This window comes from Labrus mixtus, chromosome 11, assembly GCF_963584025.1.
Source record: "Labrus mixtus chromosome 11, fLabMix1.1, whole genome shotgun sequence".
Taxonomy (NCBI): Eukaryota; Metazoa; Chordata; class Actinopteri; order Labriformes; family Labridae; genus Labrus; species Labrus mixtus.
Window position 1 is genome coordinate 6,443,253 of NC_083622.1, and position 8,837 is coordinate 6,452,089.

The 8,837-nt window shown below is 48.8% G+C and overlaps 1 protein-coding gene across 9 annotated transcripts in view; it reads left to right on the forward strand.

Annotated features, from left to right (window-relative positions):
* The first annotated feature begins 1,124 nt into the window (after window positions 1-1,124).
* Window positions 1,125-8,837, forward strand: part of mef2d (myocyte enhancer factor 2d) — a 78,544-nt gene continuing 70,831 nt past the window's right edge. For 2 of the 9 annotated variants that reach the window (XM_061049750.1, XM_061049748.1), the window contains exon 1: window positions 1,136-1,374. The gene's annotated coding sequence lies outside the window, so the exon portion shown is untranslated. Of the gene's footprint in view, window positions 1,375-8,837 lie in introns of all 9 variants that reach the window. The other 7 variants (XM_061049752.1, XM_061049753.1, XM_061049755.1 and 4 more) reach the window with 7 other exon arrangements.

Sequence of the window (8,837 nt, forward strand, 5' to 3'; positions counted from 1 at the left end):
CCCAGGCGTACCGATCTGACCTAAAGGGCGGAGCGAGACACACTGCAGTCAGTTGATTGGTCGAAAGAACTGACCGTGACGGTGGTAATAAAGGAATGTGAATAAAGTCAGCAGGTCACTTCTTCTGATAAACGGAAAAAAGAAAGAACACAAAGTGCTGGACGTCCTGAATCATGTTCTCCTTTTTCAATCTATTGGCAGGACATCGTGTAAGGCTGCTATGATGTCACGCTGCTATGATGTCACGCTGCACCATGTCACGCTGCTATGATGTCCCTGAGACGACAGGAAGTCGTCCTGAGCGCTCGGCACACCTGTCGTTGTTCGACAGCTCGAGCACAGAATATATTTTATGAACATTTATTAAAGTTTCATATCAAACAGCACACAGCTGGATTATTCTGTCATGAACTCATTTAAATAAACGATTTAAAGTAGAATAGGTAACTTTTTATTAATTAACCTGTTTGTAAGATCACTTCTGATTGGTTCATTCTTTCTCCACCTCTCTCGGCGCGTGCACGAGCCCTGTTCCTTTAAAAGTGGACAGTTTACTTAACGCTGACGTCACAGTGAAAAAGAAAAGTAAAAAAAAATGTTTACGTTCTCTGCGTAAGGTTAAAACACAGGAATGGAAGTGCGCTCGTGGGAACGTAAATACTTGCGCATGTGTTAGTAACGTGGCTCACGCGCCACACTGCCTGTCACTGTAAACATGGTGTTCCTCCGCCGGGAGCAGATCAAGTAGTGCGCCGGACAAGAAGCAGCAGTCAGAGAGCTGCAGGAGGAACATCTTTTTATTTCAGCCTCAATCAGAGAATGAATTACAAACCTGTGCGCCTTTAAGATCTCTGCTGGTTAACGCTGTGATCTATTTTATTTATTCATGTTTTAAAGTTTAGTTTCTGGCATGTATTGACTCTGAATTAGAAAATTAAATGATACATGAATTAAAACCTTGCTGAAGTGTTATCTGTCATCAGATCAGTGAAAGTAGAGCCGCCGCACTCTGAACACGACGGGGCGGAGGGATATCTACTCTGAACACATGATGTCGCCATCAGCCCTTCCTACTTCACAGCTCTCCTTCCTCCAACTACGCGCGGAGGCTCTGATTGGTCCGAGCGGGGCCGACAGCGGGCGCTGATTGGCCGCGCTGCTGTCAGTCACACAGCAGAGCCTCCGGATAGATTAGGCTCCATTTGCCAGAACTAAAGAGTTACTGAGCATCAAGAAGGAAGCTTTCTGTAACCGGAGCACACCGCGCGCGGCGCACACTCACCCACCGGCTCCGGTAAACCGTGAGAGCGTCCTAAACGTACAGCGTGACGTTACAGTCTGCGCCTCCTCACACAGAGGTGGATTCTCTGATCGGTGAGTGAGTCCTTTTCTGCCTCCTCCTGTCAGTGTGTGTGTGTGTGTTGTCCTGATGACAGCTGTGTGTGTGTGTGTGTGTGTGTGTGTGTGTGTGTGTGTGTGTGTGTGTGTGTGTGTGTGTGTGTGTGTGTGTGTGTGTGTGTGTGTGTGTGTGTGTGTGTGTGTGTGTCTGTGTGTCTGTGTTGTTGTGATCTCCGGTGCGCACTGTGCGGGTCTGTGTGTCAGTGATCAGAGTCAACAACACGTTTATAACTTTACCGTCACCTGTGCAACGAAAGCTTCTTCCCGCTCCGTGCACGCGTGTTTTCATCCCGCAGACTCTGCGTGGTGAACATCCCGCAGCCCGGTGAGTCCGGAGCTTCGTGCGCAGCAGTAAAAAAAAAAGTCTCCGCACGAGCCGCCAGCGACGATTTACGACAAGTGTCAGCCCACGTTCTCACGCGATCTCTCTTCATTCCTGCAAATAGATTTGATCTGTGGGAGCAGCGCGCCTGCGTGATGGACAACTTTGATCGCTCCATCAATGAGTTTAATAACATGTCAAGTTTAACCAGCAGAGAGAGAGAGAGAGAGAGAGAGAGAGAGATGTTTCTGTGCTGCTCTAATCACGCTTATTAAAAACACACTTTCCTTCATATCCTTCAACTGATTGTGTCTGTAGAATAATTTAATGTCTCTTTCATGAGCCCATTTCCGACTATTGTGCGCTCATTGCTGTGCGTAATTGCTTTTCTCCCGGGAGAGAGAGTGCCATCAAACTTCTCATTTCCTCCTCAAACCCGGAAACCATTCTGCTCGTGGAAGCAAGCCTGTAATGATGGCATCAATAAAGCCGAATCTCGCTCACGTCGGGTTATCTGTGGGATGTTTCTGCACTGATGAATGTCTCCTACCATCAGTTTGCAGCTTTGCTTTTGCAGGATTTCCGAGGCAGCATCAGCAGGAGGCTGGGATTGGTGGGCAGGAAGACAATGAGAATGTGTCTCTGGAGAGGAGTCTCTGGTGTCAGCAGGCAGGTTATCTGTGACATCATTATCTAGAGCAGCACAGGCATCTACTGCAGCACGGACACATGAGGTTTCCAGCTTCGCCTGCAGGTTCAGTCCAGGCTGCCAAAAAGGTGTCACAGGATCCCGAGGGAGAGAGAGAAGAGGAGAGAGGGAGAGAAGGAGGGAGAGAGAGGGAGAGAAGGAGGGAGAGAAGGAGGGAGAGAGAGAGGGAGAGAGAGAGAGGAAGAGAAGGAGGGAGAGAGAGAGAGGAAGAGAAGGAGGGAGAGAGAGAGAGGAAAAGAAGGAGGGAGAGAGAGAGAGAGAAGAAGAGATGGAGAGAGAGAGAGGAAGAGAAGGAGGGAGAGAGAGGAAGAGATGGAGAGAGAGAAGGAGGGAGAGAGAGGCAGAGAGAGAGAGAGAGAGCGATAAGGGTGCTGTTGAGGGATGGGAGCAGATTTCTCTGAGGCAGCAGAGCATCACAGGTGTGTTTGTCAAACAGGTGATATAGAAATGGAGGAGGTGGTGTCTAAGTTGTTTTAGATCCATAAAATAAACCATGACTCTGAAGTGTGTGGTGCAGATTAACACCTGGATATCTCACTTCATGAAGGATCAAACAAGAGAGGTGAAGAATTTGCTAGTTATGATTCAGAGAGAAAGGAAATCAGAGCGGCTCCTCTCCTCTTGTGTCCTCTCCTCTCCTCTTGTGTCCTCTCCTCCTCTCCTCGTGTCCTCTCCTCTTGTGTCCTCTCCTCTCCTCTCCTGTCCTCTCCTCTCCTGTCCTCTCCTCCTCTCCTCTTGTGTCCTCTCCTCTCCTGTCCTCTCCTCTCCTGTCCTCTCCCCTCCTCTCTCCTCCACCGCTGTAGAGGGGAGGGGGGGGGGGGGGGGCAGCAACTCTGGGGGGCTCCTTATTGGTTCTGAAGTCGATCTGTAGTTTGTGTTTCTCTCAAGAGGAAAGAAATGAAAAAGATGGTTTTCATTTAAACTGTCATCCAGTTCTTAATGCTCAAACAGCGTTATTTATTTATTACAAAGTTATTTTAAAGTCGTCATGATGTCACAAACAGTGACGATACCTGTCTGTTACCACGGCAACAACAATACAAGTCTAGACAACAGATATTTGGTGATTAAATGTTTTTAATGGACAGAATTTACAGGTAAACATTGTCAGCGTGTTGTTTGTATGATGCACTCTCAGGCGGTGGGGGAGGGGAGATCTGTTCATGGGACCCAGATCACCCCGGTCTTTGGGTCATATCATCTTTTAAACCCGTGAGACGACCTCCTCCTTGAGCCCCCCGTAGTCGAGGCGTGGGGTCTCTCAGCGTCGGCCTCGGGGAGGTCGGGAGCCGGCTCGTGTTGCTTCATCAGCTGGTTGTTCATCGTGTGCTGAACGGTGAGAAAGTGTTGATGCTGCTCTTTAGGAGAGGCCTGATCCAGCAGAGTCTCTGAAGACTCACACAGGAACACAATCCTCAAATTGAACTCCACATTGTAACTGGACTTGTCTGCTGAAAAGGATTTAAGCTGCAGATAACTTGTGGGCTGAGCTCCAGTAATGGGCTTTTGTGTTCCTGAGAAGCGTGACTGCAGGCGAAGCTGTTCGCCGCTCTCATCGGGTAAAGCTCCTCGCCGGGACCAAAACCCGAGCAGAAAATAATCTGCGAGTGAATTCTCCTGAGCATCCCTCTAAACACCCCGAGTCAGAGAGAGAGGGTTTTAGTTTGCTCTGCTGGATGAAGGAGGAACATGAAGAACTCCTCTCTGTGTTCATGGTCTCTCCTGCTGTAAACACAGACCGCCATGTGTTGCGCTCTCAGGCGTTACAGAGCGAGTTCGAGTCAGGCAGAGCCGGGATGGAGAGACCGAGTCAGGAGGCAGGTCACAGTGAGACCGGACCCCAATGATGTGTATGAAGGTAAAGACTGCTGTCATCACTGCAGGTTCAGACTTCAGGTTCAGACTTCAGGTTCAGGTTCAGACTTCAGGTTCAGACTTTAGGTTCAGACTTCAGGTTCAGACTTCAGGTTCAGGATCAGGTTCAGGTTCAGGATCAGACTTCAGGTTCAGGTTCAGGTTCAGACTTCAGGATCAGACTTCAGGTTCAGACTTCAGACTTCAGGATCAGACTTCAGGTTCAGGTTCAGACTTCAGACTTCAGGATCAGGATCAGGATCAGGATCAGACTTCAGGTTCAGACTTCAGGATCAGACTTCAGGATCAGACTTCAGGTTCAGACTTCAGGTTCAGACTTCAGGTTCAGACTTCAGACTTCAGGTTCAGGTTTAGACTTCAGGTTCAGACTGCAGGTTCAGACTTCATGTTCAGGTTCAGACTTCAGGTTCAGACTTCAGGTTCAGGTTCAGACTTCAGGTTCAGACTGCAGGTTCAGACTTCATGTTCAGGTTCAGACTTCAGGTTCAGACTTCATGTTCAGGTTCAGACTTCAGGTTCAGACTTCAGGTTCAGACTGCAGGTTCAGACTTCAGGATCAGACTTCATGTTCAGGTTCAGACTTCAGGTTCAGACTTCAGGTTCAGGTTCAGACTTCAGGTTCAGACTTCAGGATCAGACTTCAGCTAGCGTTCATGTCATCACCGATTAGTTTTCTGATTTCATAATTTCTTGACTTGTTCTGTTTTAACTCGAGGATTGACGTTTTTTGACCCTGAACACACCACGATCTAGATAGTAGAAAAAAACAAGGTGTGCGTTAACATTTCAATACCGTGATAACAGAAAGTCAACAGTTTGTTGTTCTTCATGTTTTCCACGACACGTCGCACACGTCGTTCCTTTATTTCCTCAGGATGGATTCACATGATGCGGTAGTAGACACTCAGGTTACCAGGATGTTCTAACACAGCAGGTGACATCAGAGAGCAGGTGAGCACCTGACGATTCTCAGAGCTCTCTGACGGGGAGCAAGCACTTTGGCGTGCACGTGATTTTAACTGGTCTAATGTTCACGAATCAATAAGCGTGTTGGCCGGGCTCAGGACCAGATCACTGCTGAAGGCTGAGGCCGTGTTAGCTTAGGCTGCGTTAGTTTAGGCTGCGTTAGCTTAGGCTGCGTTAGTTTAGGCTGCGTTAGTTTAGGCTGCGTTAGCTCAGGCCGCTTTAGCTTAATCAGCGTTAGCTTAGTCCGCGTTAGCTTATAATAATAACAATAATACATTCATATATTGCGCTTTTCTAAAAACTCAAAGACGCTTTGACAAAAACAACAAAAAACAAAACAAACAAGATCGACGAGGACAGTACGACGAAGGAGTAATGTGTGGGGGGGGTCTCTAATGTTTTTTTGGGAGAGAATTCCAGAGGGTGGGAGCAAGCAGCAATGGAGAACGCCCTGTCCTCCCAGGACCCATAGTTTGGCTGCGTTAGCTTAGGCCGCTTTAGCTTAGGCTGCGTTAGCTTAGGCTGCGTTAGCCTGGAGAGAGTGACATGAACACGCTGTGGGAGGTAGAAGACTTTTATTCTTCACGCACAGACATGAAGCTCAGCCACTGGAGCGTGGCGTGGCGTGGCCCCACACCGCTGCCTCATCATTGATTTGGCTGTTTACCTTTTACGCCTGGGTGGACGTGTTTTGGGCGTGCTTGCCTGCAGCTGACCCTTCTCTCGGCACAAACATCTTCCTGTTAGAATGGCGTGCTCTCACAGCACAAACCTTTTGAAAAGCAGCCGGTACTACCTGCTCTGCTCGTGGTGCCTTCAGGGCCTCTTTTGTGAGCTGCGTGTGATTCCAGGGCAGGTTTTGTCCGCGGCTGTTCCCACGCTGAGCGAGGAGAACAGGAAGAACTCGGGCGCGCAGCAGGCCTCTGCCTTCTGCTCTCATGGCGATGATTCAATCATGGCAGGGCAGCGCTTTACCCCGGCACTCTGACGGAGGGAGAGAAACGTCCTCACTGCTAATGGAACTTCAAGCTAACGGTGTTTCTGTAAAGAGGAGACCATCAGCCACTTCATGTTGCAAAGCTCACCTCCACTCCCCCTGCTGCCATTTTCAAAAGGCCTCCCGTCTGTGCAGCCAGCAGAGCGCCACGCCTCCTGGTGCTGCTCATCACACCTACTGTTTGCTTTCTTTGGCCTGAACACAAGTGAAGAAGTTCAGCTTGTTCCAGCTTTGGATTCTTTTTCAGTTTCTCACTCAGCCAATCACGACTCCCACTCAGCTGCAGCAGCCGAGACACCACGACAGTTTCTATTGGTTCTTAATGCTTCGTTATCCAGGTCAAAGGTCGTCCTCTGTGAGCGAGTCTCAAGGAGAATCTTTATATGCTGATGATGTGACGCTTTCTATACATGGTGTTATTCTTTAAACAGAGAGTTTATACGCGATGAAGGTTTACATCTTTTACACATCGAGAAGACGCTGAAAGTACGAGAACGAGCGAGTGAGTCAGAGGAGCGGCGGTCTCCCCGTTAGTGCGTCTGAGCACGCTAACAGAGATGAGACCGAATGACAAAATGCAGGTTTGCACTTCAGAGCATCAGATTGTGTGTGTGTGTGTGTGTGTGTGTGTGTGTGTGTGTTTCTTTCCCCAGTGAGTGTTTTTAAGTGTGTGTTTAGAGTCTGTCGGGGCTGCAGAGAGGTTTTGAGGGTACAGACACTCTGTACTTTGTCTTTGTAACACTGCTCTATATAATCTTCCTCATTATTTGAAGTGATCGTTGGAGATGATCCTGTGGGGTTTGATGCTGCAACACACTGCAAGTCGTCGCTGCTTCCCTTTTCTCGAGTGACTTGACACACACACACACACACACACAGCGCTGTTCTTCCCCGCTGGCTCAGCTGATCCCGCCTCTCCTCTGTACGGCCTCTGTTACTACCTCCACCACATTCAGATTGGAAGCATCATACAGTGTGTCCTACAACGTGTCCTACAGTGTGTTGTGTCCTACAGTGTGTCCTACAACGTGTCCTACAGTGTGTCCTACAGTTTGTTCTACAGTATATTGTGTTCTACAGTGTGTCCTACAGTGTGTTGTGTCCTACAGTGCGTCCTACAGTGTGTCCTACAGTGTGTTGTGTCCTATAGTGTGTCCTACAGTGTGTTCTACAGTGTGTCCTACAGTGTGTTGTGTCCTATAGTGTGTCCTACAGTGTGTTCTACAGTGTGTTGTGTCCTACAGTGTGTCCTACAGTGTGTCCTACAGTGTGTTGTGTCCTATAGTGTGTCCTACAGTGTGTTCTACAGTGTGTCCTACAGTGTGTTGTGTCCTACAGTGCGTCCTACAGTGTGTCCTACAGTGTGTTGTGTCCTACAGTGCGTCCTATAGTGTGTCCTACAGTGTGTTCTACAGTGTGTCCTACAGTGTGTTGTGTCCTACAGTGCGTCCTACAGTGTGTCCTACAGTGTGTTGTGTCCTACAGTGCGTCCTACAGTGTGTCCTACAGTGTGTTCTACAGTGTGTTGTGTCCTACAGTGCGTCCTACAGTGCGTCCTACAGTGTGTCCTACAGTGTGTTGTGTCCTACAGTGTGTCCTACAGTGTGTCCTACAGTGTGTTGTGTCCTACAGTGCATCCTACAGTGCGTCCTACAGTGTGTCCTACAGTGTGTCCTACAGTGTGTTGTGTCCTACAGTGCGTCCTACAGTGTGTCCTACAGTGTGTTCTACAGTGTGTTGTGTCCTATAGTGTGTCCTACAGTGTGTTGTGTCCTACAGTGTGTTCTACAGTGTGTTGTGTCCTACAGTGCGTCCTACAGTGTGTTGTGTCCTACAGTGTGTCCTACAGTGTGTTGTGTCCTACAGTGCGTCCTACAGTGCGTCCTACAGTGTGTCCTACAGTGTGTTGTGTCTTACAGTGTGTCCTACAGTGTGTGTAGGGACAAAGGGAGGGTTTGATCACAGTCCAGTTTTCTCTGTGTTTTCACCGTGTCCTAAATATCACCCGACCTCCTGAGGGTCACAGCAGACTGTCCCATCGGTCCCAGCAGCTCAGGCTTCCTCTGCCCGGCCACAGATGATGCATTCTGGGAAGTAGGGCAGCAGGGTGGCCTGGCTTCAAACAGAGAGCGTCTTGTAATGTGAAAGGTCACTGCATTGTGTGTGAGTGTTGGTCCAAAGGGCCCTTGAGACATGTTCAGGAGTCCTCGGTGCTCTGAGAGACACTGTGCTCTGGTTCAAGGATGGTTTTAACCGTGGCGTTCTTTGCGTGTGTTTGTAGGTTAGTCACACGGCTCAGGTCTGACGATCTGTTACGTAAATGTTAACGGAAATGAAAGGAAAAAAAGCCCCGTGTGGTAAATCCTCACTCAGTTGTTGATTTTTGCTAAAAATACCTCGCTCAGGGCGCTAAATTTATCCGGCCCGCCTCGGAAGAAATTGCTGGAAATAACCCGCTTTGGAGTCCAAATGGAAATGTGTGCTGACCTCATTCTGGCTGCGAGGTGGAAACAGAAGGCGAATGAAAACACAGAAAGCACGTAACATTTCTTTGGAGCAGGGATTATAGA